Consider the following 12,408-nt stretch of genomic DNA (forward strand, 5'->3'; position numbering starts at 1 on the left):
ATGCTTTTGAGGACATCTTTCTGTTCTCAGTGCCTTTGCTTCCTTCCCTAAGGTCTCTCTAGTCCCAAGCATATGTGTCAGTGCCGTTAATGTATACAAAAGGTATGCTTTGTGCTGACCCAAACTTCACTAATCATAGACACTTTATCATTAGTTTGGGTGCTATTTGTTTGGTGTTTCTTCCAATTCTACTACCAATGTTAGCAGTTGAATCTTAATAAATCACTAATCTCTTTATTTGTATTTTAAATTTTTCAAGTGACCATGCTGCCAAATTTCTTCTCCATCTAGACAAACATAAAATAAAAGTCACACAGTGAGGAAAGAAGCACTCAGAGAACATGACCAAAGGATGGAGGCTTCCTGCAGGCCACTGAAACACTTACCCTGGGCAATCCCTGAAGCTGCTGCATCATCTTAGAGAGAACATTAACAGCCTCCCACATTCCCAAATGTCTGCCCCCAGCACTCTCTCAGTTTCTTCTCTGCCCCATGGTTTGCAATGCCTTTGGCAGAAGACTGGAAGCATTTGCATGCTCTCACTAACAGTTAAGAGGACTGGCTGAGAGAGTTTATTCCTTGGGTGCTGCTGTCAGCAACATGTCAAAGCGCTGACCTCACCTGCTACTACCTAAAATACATGGGGTAGGGAAGGAGTTGAGGGGGTGGAGAGAGTTCTAATTTGATTCCACACCGCAGTCAAGTCCAGTTAAAGTGAAACCCTCCACATAAAGCAAAACATCTCAAGAAATAGCTAAAATCTAGATTATTTGAAGTAATATTCAATGCAATGCATTTTAAAAATCCAAAGATAATACGGAAAATTCTTTGGGCTTCATGACTTCCTCAAGATTTCTATTATTAGCACTAATCTCAAATTTTATATTATAAAACAAATTTTTACTTTTCTTCCCCTCTCTGGAGGAAAAAATATTTAGGACACATAATACCTGCCTCTTTACACCTACACCCCATTCTCTTCCTCCCCATTTTCCACCATGACATGTAAAGCAACCCACCTGTCCCCTGCCTAGGATCAAGTTCACACAGGGCCCTCTTCCCCTGCTCTCCTGCTACTCTCCTGCCTGAGACCCTCTCCCCTGTGCATTCATCTCTCTCCTGTGCAAGCCCATATCTAGGCTTCCTTCTGTCAGGAATGTGGTCATACATTCTCAGGTCCACCCTGCTCACCCCCATCCTGCTGAACTCCAGTAACTTCCTCTGTGGAATGGACTAACACCCATGCCCCTGGAATTGTTTTTGCAAGTCCAGATGCACAGGAGGCTCTCAGTAAATACTGGTTTTTCATGCTTGTGGCCATATTTCATAGCCAAGCCATTTAACTAACCCTCATTGACTCAAATATCATCAGCTGAATTTGGAATTATTTGGACAGGATTTGAAGTTTATTTGTTCACAATCTCTCGGGGTATGGAAGGATCTGTCAAATAAATAGTTTCAGCTCCTGCTTTATTTTTCTGCCTCTTGTCTTTTTAAATTTATTTTTTTAATTTAATTACAAAATATTTAAGCCATCCGTAAAGAGAATAATACAGAAGATAATAGAGCCAACATATGAAATTCAGAATGCAAAATTTTTTAAGTCAATAGTTTTCTGTATTGGTTTCAAATCTTTTTATCTGCAAAATAAAAATATCACTAATTTACTTGAAGCATGAACCATCCCATTCCCCCTCTTCTCTCCCCTGATGGTGGTGTACATCCATTTTTACTACATACACATGCATTTTAGGTAAATAGCTTTATTTTGTGGATTAAATATTAATATAAACAGTTATACTGCAAATGCCTCTTGTGACTTTCTTTAATTAACATTTTTGTAGATGTATCCACCTTGCCACGTGAATACCTAATTTATTCATTTTTGTTTGCTACCTCGTATCTTCTTATGTAAATATATCATCATTCCCTTTGGTGTACATTAACCAGTGACTGTGCACAAGGCTGCTGTGACATTTTTGTGAATGCCAAGCAGATTTTTCAGGATGAAATGCTCATTTAAATGTTGTACATATATGTGTAAGCCAAGGCCAGTTCTACTAGGCCAATAGAAATAACCACTTTCTATTTCAGCAACTTCATAATGAGGTCCAGCGTAAATGTTAGTGAGGGCACCCAACTAATTCCGACATTGTTTATTTGAATTTGAAATAATTAACACAGGTTTTCTTTTTCACTGTGTATGGGGAGAAAGTTACATAAACTGACCTATTCCCTCCTTCGTACCAGAGGAGGGAATACACACAAGCATAGTTCATTCCTGGTGTGGTTCCATTTTGCTGTGCAACTCCAGGATCCACCTGCAAAGTGGGGATAATCCCAGGGACCACCTCCCAGGGTGCTGCAGGTGTTAAAGTGGTTAATATACATAAAGTGTCCAGAATAGTCCAGGTGCATGTTAGCACCATGTAGAGTTTAGTTATGTGTTTTTTCTTTTTTTGGGGGGTGGGGGCGGTGCATGGTCCAGGAATCGAACCCAGGTCTCCCTCATGAAAAGCAAGCATTCTATCACTGAACCACCTGTGCACCCTCTAGCTATGGTTTTATATAAAAGATCTGGCACATAGTAGGTATTCTGTGTTGTAAAAAATTAAAAGCACCCTTCTTTCTAGAATAGTCTGTCCCATTATCCCCATCCATACATCACACTTTTTAAAAGCATATGCCCCAGATTTTCTTCAGAAAGTATGGTTATTACAGACTATACCTCCTTACAGAGGTCAGTCAAGCTAAAGTTTCAGTGTAGAATTGATATTAGTAAAACTATTTCTTTAGAAAGTATATATACTTCAGCTTTTGTTAAATCCCCCTCTACTTAATGTACATCATAGTGCCATATAAAGGAGTGGCATGGAATAGTGAGGGTTTGAATAACAATCCATGATTCATTACCAATGTGAACTCACTGGGTGCTGTCTGCACAAATCTGGGGTTATACTAACACAGAGAGAAGAACAGTACGTGCTTCACGTGATCTCAGCCTAGTCAATGAACCCTTCCTGTTCGCTGTCCGTCAAACTGAAAACTTTTACATGGTCTCTGACACACTCTCTCTACTTTGTGCCCAATATCCGAGAAATCAACAAATCCTAACAGTTCTTCCATCAACATGTTCTTTCTATCTCCTCTCTCCAAGCTCACAGCTCTCTTCCTAATCTGGAATCACATCATTTTGTTTCAGTAATATTCCCAGAGCAGTCCCAACTCCACCCTTAAGCTGCTTTCCTCATTATTGTCACTTTCCTCACACCATTCTTCACCTCAAAAATCTGGACCTCTTAACTTCCACTGCTTACATGTAGATTCCTCTGCTTAGACTAAGCCCACCCCTATATGATCCAACTACTTAACCATTCTAGTAAAACCCTAGAGACCACATTTTGAGGAACTTCTGGGCAGATACTTTAAGTGGCCTGGCTTTGGATACTTGCGAACAAGGCATGGGATCCCAAGGGTCAGATCTCAAAAAGGAGTGGCAGATCTTGCAGTTGAATCTTCCTGTGGAGGATCAAGGTCAGTGTTCAAAGGCAGGCAAAGCAGGGACATAGGGAGGCTGGGAGCAGAATTTGTGCAGCTGTTCAGGCAATCACACAGGCAGCAGTCCCAGCTGCTACCCTGTGGTTCTGGACAAGAATTTCAGGCCCCAAGAGCACTGACAAGTGTAAGACTAGGATCTGGTCCCAGAAGAAGCAAAGGTGGGGGTGACCGCCCCCCCCCCAAAAAAAAAACTTTGCAAGAACCCTAGTACTGGAACTGGGGGCATGAGGTCAGAGGAGAACAGAATAAGGCCCTACCGAGGCATGCGAGGAGCTGGACTGGCCTGGATTTGAGGCTGAGCAGGTACAATGGATCCCAGATGGGCACACAGTTTGGATTTAGAGTCAGGAAGCCAGGTAGCTTGTTACAGCCTTCAAGAAAAAACACAAATTCCATAGGTGGGTGACTGTAGAACCACATATCCTGAGCAAGTTGTCATTCATCTTCAGACTAAGACAAGTTGAGAGATGGAGAACTAAAAGTGAAAAAATAAGTTGGGTCCACTACATAGAAAGCCTAGACTTTTTTCTGTCCATGTGAGATGAGCAGAGGAAGAGCTATGCCTATGAATGGTCATCTTTTAACAGTACAGGAAGACTTGGGGGTGAGAAACACTATGATTACAAGATGATGGCTGGTATATTTTTGGGTTAGCAATAAAGCAGGGATGGCCAAGAAGTTTAGAAATTAGAATTGGCAGAAACTGGCAACTGATTTGATATTGAATTAGGGTTTTAAACTAGGAGAATGGTAGAAGCATTATTTTGGGTAGGGAAAACAATGACTTAGGCATCAGAAGAACTTGAACTGCAATCCAGCAACTTCTGCTTATACCTTATAGGTCAAAGCCATGTCATGTGTCCAACCCTGGTTGCAAAATCTAAAAATGTAGATTTTTTAATTTGTCACAACATTTCCTCCTAATCAAAACTGGAATTTTGATAGCAAGAAAAACAGGCAGAATCTTCCGTAATCACTTTGCAAGTATATTTCACTGCTGAACCAAATAAATTATACAATTACATTTCAATCTGAAAATTTTCAAATCATAACTCTGTGCCTTTCAAAAGAAAAGAATATTCTAATGTCTGTTAAAATGGATTCAAATTTCTTATATTCAGCAGTCATCCCAGATTCTGCTACACTTTAGATTACTTAATATTTGGAACACAATTCTCCTTCGCAGTTTTTGTTTTCCTGTGGATTTCTCATTGTTTTGTTTTGTGTTTTTTTCTTCTTAAAAGAAGACTCCTAACATCTTCTAACATTTTTCTCATTCCATTCACTTCTCAGTATCAATTCATTCTTTATTCTTGAAGACATTTCTCCTGGAATTCATAGTTCACTAATAATCTGATGTGGCCTGATAATTTTTCTACCTCCCTCTCTCCCTCCTTTCCTTCTTTTCTTCCCTTCCTCTTTCTTTCTTGCTTTCATTATTTTTTTCTTCTAATGAACATCAGGGGCACAGAACTGGATGACATAATCCTTCATTCATGATAAACCAAACAATTATGTATTTAGTGGCCTTCTCTTTAAGCGTCCGTGGGTCCTCACTTAGTTCTCCAGGACAAACTCAGGATTTCATCTCTTGGTTTAGCATTTCCAAAAGTCTATGCCTTGGTTTCATCTCTCTGCTCTCGTGTCAGCTCTGAATTCTCTCTCATAAAGGATTCCCGGAAAGGATTAAGGTCCACTTTGAATGGGTGGGGTCACATCTCCATGGAAACTAACTAATCAAGAGATCCCACCCAAGAATAGATCTGTCCTCACAAGATTATAGTAAAAGAAAATACTTTTCTGGGGCACATAACAGCTTCAAACCAACACAACAGTTTTACCACCTGTTTAAAGAATTTTCAATATATTATGAACACCTTACCTGGACTTCTTCAACATTTAAAATAATATTATGGAGAAAAAAATTAATATCCCATCATTTTTGGAGAAAGATAGCATTTTTTCAGGTGCATTCACCCTCTTTGAAGTGGAGTTATTACTTTTTCTGTACCTGGGCAGGCACTGGGAATCGAACTCGGGTCTCTGGCATGACAGGCAAGAATTCTGCCACTGAGCCACTACTGCACCACCTGAACTTATAACTTTTATTAAATATACTGCATCTGCTCCTCTTTAGTTTTTGTGTGGCAAACTTTCTGTGGGCTTCTGTCAGAATATTTTACTATGACTTCCGATTTAATGACAGTTTCTCTGGATATAAAGTTTTAGACTCTAAGCTATTTTCTTTCAATATGTGGAAAATACTATTTCATAGTTTTTTTGCTTCCAAAGTTGCTGGTGAAAAAGTCTGATGTCAATCTAATTCTGGGGCTCGTTTATGATTCATTCTCTCTTTGAAGGCTTATATTTTTCTCTTTGCCTTTGATATTCTTAACTTTTGCCATAATGTATCTGGGTACTGTTTTTTCTCTCTCTCATCTCGTGGGCTCTTTGAAACAGACATCTTCTATCTTTATTTAATCCTGGGAAGTTTATCTCAGTTATTTCTTCAAATTTTTCATTATTTCCATTTTTCTTTTTCTTTTACTGGATCCCTACATCTGAATATTAGCACCTTCAGTTTTCTACTCCATGTTTTTTTTCCATATCATTTTTATTGTTTATATATTTTTGCTTTTTCCCTCCAAAAGATTCCTCAATCTGATCATCTACTTTAGTAATTCATTCCTCATCCACATCCTTTCTGCTACTCATTCCAACGATTATATTCTTTAAGTATTATTTTTATAGTTAATATTCCCGCATAGTTATTGTTAGCCTTTGATTGTTCTTGTTTCACGTTTGCTCATTTCATCCTTTACCTTAACTGTGTTTAGTGAGCAAAATTAAATTTTTTGTCCTTCTCTCAAGATTTCTTCTGACAGAATCTATAATCCAGTTTATTATTTTTGGTTTTGAATTAGTTGTGCTCCTTGATCAATTTCTTATTTTTATGTGAACTCAGGTCATCCAGAAGGTTTGGCTTTTCTGCCAGGTGATGTGGAAGGTAGTCACCCCCTCCCCTATCCCAGTTGCCCCAGCCACAATGTAGGACGTAGATGAGCTCTAGAGTGGAGATCCCTGGGTGCTACAAACTATAGCCATTCCCCACATTCAGATCTTCATTCCTTGTCCTCAAGAAGTAGTGCAATTTCTTTTCACGGACTCTTTAAAATTTTTTTTTTTGTCTTGCTTTTCACCTCTGTAGTCATACCCCTTGTTTCTACTTCCTTCCATTGCTTATGGATGGCTCCACTAAAGTGTGGTCCAAAGAACACCTGCATTAAACATTCCTTAAATGCCTGTTTAAAAAATTCAATTTCCAGGGCTCTACCTCACAGTTTTCCATCCAGACTCTGGGTGGGGCCCAGGAAACTGAATGTTAACTACGAAGGAGAGTCTTAACAGGTGTTAACGATTTAAAATTATCAGTAGTCCTGACTTAATTTTGCTCTCTTTAGCAACTTCCTTGAGGAAGTTGGAAGAGAATGGATAATATATGACTAAACTGCATAGCTGAAATGAGATTTTAATTGGTTGTTGGTGTCATTCATCTGCACTGTGACTAGGACTCATTAGTATAAATAATCAGGGGGTGGGTCTTACATACTTTTCTCAAAAAGCACATCAAGGATCTTAAATCTCATTCAGCCTCATGATTTCCCCTAGAGACATGTATGGATAGAACAATGAAGAAAATGAAGTTCGTTTTGTGATGATTTATAATCCTGTCTAGTGGAAGAATATGGCCAATCAAATAGCAATTGAAGTTCATAAAATTGAACTATACAAGGAAGCCTGAAAGCACAAGAGTCCTTTATTCATGATTTAGGAAGAGGCAGGCTGCATTCATTTCCTAATTATGCAAGAAAATTTTTTTAAAAGGACCTATACTTAATTCAGTAATCAGAAATAATACATTCTCTTTAGAGCTGGTGAACATAAGCTTCTTTTCCTAACAAGTTCCACATAGAGACTACCAGTGTGTGTTCAACATTAATATGTGACCAAAATAGAGTTCAGGCAGAGGGCAACCTACAGGCAATTTATCTAAGCAACATAGACCAGGGTGGAAGAGTGAATGAAATCACATTATAACACATACAAAGAAATCATGAGAAAGCTCTGTTTCTCTTTGATAGGACATTCTTCAAGTCTCCGTTTAAGCAATGACTCCTCAGAGAAGTCTTCCTTGGTTTCTAAACATACAAATAATATTGCCCTCACCTACTTTCATTTCTCTCTCTCTCCCCCCAGATGTATATTTTTCTTATTCTTACCAGTAAAGTACACTATCCATTTACTTGCTTTTTACCTTTTCATCTCATCTAGGAAAGTGCAATTCCTATGAAGGCAGAAATTGTTTTTCTACTGCTGTGTTTTCAGTACCCAGAACACTGCCTCACATATTAAATCTGCGAATGAATAATGGAGAATAGCACCCTGCATCCCAGAAGTAACATTCAGCTATGCGCATGAAGAACTACTCATGAATACATTCAACCAATCCCTCAGAAACATGTTGCTTCAGAGGCAGAGCACCAGAAACGTGGCTTCAGAATAAGCTCTGGCAGATCTTTGATGACTCACTTCAAACCAGTGCAGTTTTTTAACACAAGGGGAGGACCCAATCTGCCTTCCTAGTCAATAGGACATTGACTGAGAATTGTTGAGACAGCACAAACTATCAAATCAGTCTTTTTAATATCAGCTTTTCTGGTGGTTATGTAGTAACATTTTCTGGTTTTAATTTGCAATTCCTCAAATACCAATGAAGTTGAGCGCAACTTTTTGATTATTATTGACTATTTCAATATTCTGTTTTGTGAAGTGACTGCACTTTATTGCCAGTTTTAAAAATATGAGCTGTATTTGTCTTTCATTCATTTGTAGGAGCTATTTATATATTCTTTGGCATTAATCCTTTGTTGAATATATATAATACAATTATCTTCTCCCAGTGTGGTTTGCACTTTCACTCTCTCTTTGCTCTCTTTTGATAAAAATTTCTTAATTTTAAGGATGATACAACTTACCAACTTTTTCTTTATGATTGCATTTTTATGTCCTGTTTAAGAAATTTAGGCCTATATTAAGCTTATGAAAATATTATCATATATTTTCTTCTAGAAACTTTATGGTTTTACCTTTCATATCTAGGTCTATGATTCATTTGAATTGATTTTTGTATGTGGCATGAAGTAGGAGTGAAGGTTAATTTTTATCATTGATTTAGCATTAATTACTGAAAAGACGAAATCCATTTCCCACTAAAATGTACTATGGTCTATGCTATAAGTCAGGTGCCCACATATATGAGGATCTACTTCTAAATTCTTCTACACCATTGGTCTATTTATCTTTACACTAACACCACATTGTCTTGATTACTATAGTCTGATAATATATTTGACATGAGTAAGTAAATCTTCCAGATTTACTCTATAAACAAGGTGAGGAATAGTTATTTTCTTTGCATTCTCTTCAAAATGTTCTATATTATTATTATTATTTCTTCCTACAGACTTAGTAGAATTGAATACTAAAGACATCTGGGCCTGATATTTCTTTGGGGGGTAGTTATAATGAAGAAAGAAAGTTCTTTAATAATTGTGAGATTACTCAACTTTTTTATTTCTCCTCAAGTCGGTTTTAGATATGTGTACAATTCATCTAAATTTCCTTTATTTATTGGCATAAAATTTCCCACAGTATTCAATTATTATATTTTTTGAGCTCTATAGTGATGGCACCCTTTCGTCCTTGATAATGGTTATCTTTACCTGTGCCTTCTCTCTTTAGATTTGCTTTAAGTAGTTTCACCATGGGTTTGTTCATTTTAACAGCCTTTTCAAAGATCCAATTTTGCTTTCTTGATACTCTCTGTTTTGTTTGTATTTTTTCATTAATTTCTGTCCTTATTTTTATTGTAAAGGGTAAATCCTTCTACTTGATATGGGTTTTATTTGCTATTTTTTAATGTCTTGAGATGGCAGTTTAGTTCATTAATTTTTATCCTTTCTTCTTTTTTTACATATGCATTTAAGTCTATAGGTTTCCCCTGAAACACCTTTCAACTTTATTTAATTGATTCATTAACCCACCATATTGTCAATATTTATAAAAGTTATATTATGCTTGAAAATAATGTGGTTTTTACACTTGTAAAAGTGTAAGTATTCCACATAAGTGAATGAAATCAAGTTTTTTAGTTTTAACATTTAAATATGTATTCTTACCAAATTTTTTGCTGCTTGTTTTGTCAATTACTGAGATAAGTATGTTTAAATCTTCCCCTCTGATTGTGAATTTGTCTATTTTTTTTTAGTTCTGTCCATTTTTACTTTTCATATATTGAGGTTATATTATTACATACATTTGAATTTAGAGCATTCTATCTTCCAGGTAAGTCGAACCTTTCATTTTCATGATGTATATATGTTTATCTCCCGTTAGGCTTTTTGTCTTAAGGTTTATTTTTTTCTTTTGATTAATGCATATGCATTTTCCTCCTTTAACTTTCTCCTTCTACTTTTTACTTCTCTGTAGCCTTATATATATATATATATTTTTTTTTAACTTTAAGATTTATTTTTTGTAACTTTTTAAACAGAGAAAACAACACACTCCTTGAGGAAAGGTGAGGGATTGAGAAGACAGACCCTGGGTAAAAATTATTACAACAGCACCTGGAATTGATAGGCCTGCCTAGGAGAGAAACACAGGCACTGCCACACCACCACAGGTAATAACTACTGTCTGAGGCTCAGCAGACCAGTTCATAATCCACTGAAAGTTGCTATAGATCCAAGTCATAAAAATCTTCCAGCTCATCATGAAACAAGTCCCATTCATCTTCAGAGTCTGTCAGATTGTCGTCCCCACCTGCAGCCAAAAGCATAAGCAACATCTCGCCCAGCTCAAAGGTGACAACCTCTTCTTCATCGTTGTTAAAGGGATTGCTGTTCTCTCTTTCCTCAATGAGCTCCCAGAAGTGGTTCCTTCGTTGGGCCCGGTATCTGCTTGATGTTCCCACTTTCTATCTCTGTGGCTCGTCTCTACGGCCATCAGGGTACGCATGCTTGTAAAAACAGTTCCCTCCAAATGGACAGCTCCCACGTCCTTCATCAAAATACCTGCACGCCTTGTTGCTCATTGTCTCTTTGTATTTCTGAATGAGTTTCTGCTTCTCTTCTTTCTCCTCCACCCAGTACTCACTTGGAATGACAAAGTTAGATGTGATCCGGCATTCTGGGCAGGACTTTATGATCTTGCTCTCAAATTGCTTAGCGCTCCTCCACTTGCGAATACACTTGAGACAGTAGGTGTGGTTGCAGTTGGAGAGAATTCCAAAGCAGCGCTCACTGGGGTTGGCTTTCTCATAGACAACCTCCATGCAGATTCCACAAACCATGTCTTTACTGCGCTGGACAGCAAATGAGAGCTCCATGTCCTTCTCATGGGCCTCAATGCAAGATTTTATATGTTGGGATCTCTGGGCAGCATCCATTGGATGTAGGACCTGCAGCCCACACATATCACATGAATCTCCATGGAGATACACACAGTTCTCCCCATATCGGCACTCTCCCACTGCAGCATAGGGGCAAAGCTGCTTCTTTGTTTCCACAGCGGTTTGCTCTTTCTCTGATTCTTCCTTGGTCACTGAGCCCTGCGGGGGTGCTTCAGTGCAGGAAGGGGCAGTACGGCCACAGTAGGGTTGCCCAGGAACAAACTCAATGGCATTCACCCAGTCTTCTGTTCCTGCTCCTATGGTTGCAAAGTTTGAATTTCTTGACTCAGCTTCACCCCCACTCATTTCAACAAGAGGTCCGACTACCGGTGACAGACTTGAGGAAGCAGCAAGGGATGACTTTGCAGTTAGATCTGCAGCAGTTGCTTCTTCCTGTTTCAATGGCTTGCTATGTTCATATCTGCAGTGGTCTCCGTAAATACAGTACCCTCACTGAAAATACTTGCAAACTACACCATATGGACTGTCAGAGAGGTCATGTGAGTAGCGACAGTTATCTCCTTCCTTACAAACCCCATGCATAAAATACCTGCGGGTGACCTGTTTAGTCCAGTCGCCGCTACTACCGTCGCTGCCGCCTCCCCCTTCTTCCGCCCCCAGGGACGGGGAGGTGAATGTGGGGATAGGGATGGGGGAGGCCGCTGCCACCGCCGCCGCTGCCGCTACCGCTCCCGCTCCTGATGTTGTGGCTGTTGTTCCGGGAGCTGCAGCCTCCGCCATTACTGTTTATCCCACACAGCAATGGCACCGGAACTTCCGGGATCACATAGTTCCGGTCCAGCTTCGCTGAGAGCGCGGCCAGGGGAGGGGAAGGGGACTGAGGCGGCCGCTAGCTCCCCGTCGGTCTCTGCCGCCTTATATTTAAGATAAGAGCATAAATTGATTTTCATTTTACTCAGTCTGAGCATTTTTTCCTTAGCTGAAGCATTTAGTCCATTTTCATTTAATGTACTTACCAATAAAATTATTTTTGTTCTCCAATTTTATTATGTACCTTTTATTTGTTCCATATTTTTTTCCCTTTTTTTGTACCATATTGAATTGACTGCAGTTTTATTACTGCATTTTTCACTCTGCAATTTTGAAACTATGATATTTACTATTCTATAAATAGTTACCCTGGAAATTATATTGCCTTCTTCCCTTAAAACTTTTTTTTAATTATTTTTGTTATTTTCTTGCAATGTATAAGGACTGGGAAGACTAATTCCATTAACTGTCCAAACTATAGATATCTGTTGTCATGTATTCTAATTAAAAACATGCTTTTAAACCCCACTAGGTATTAATATTGCTTCATTCAATCATCCTTCATT

At 38.5% G+C, this 12,408-nt stretch overlaps 1 pseudogene; it reads right to left on the reverse strand.

The window, feature by feature from the left end:
• Positions 1-10,228: 10,228 nt before the first annotated feature.
• LOC143652392 (E3 ubiquitin-protein ligase makorin-1 pseudogene) lies at positions 10,229-11,862 on the reverse strand (annotated as a pseudogene).
• Positions 11,863-12,408: the final 546 nt, after the last annotated feature.

The sequence above is a fragment of the Tamandua tetradactyla genome, chromosome 12 (genome assembly GCF_023851605.1).
Source record: "Tamandua tetradactyla isolate mTamTet1 chromosome 12, mTamTet1.pri, whole genome shotgun sequence".
Taxonomy (NCBI): domain Eukaryota; kingdom Metazoa; phylum Chordata; class Mammalia; order Pilosa; family Myrmecophagidae; genus Tamandua; species Tamandua tetradactyla.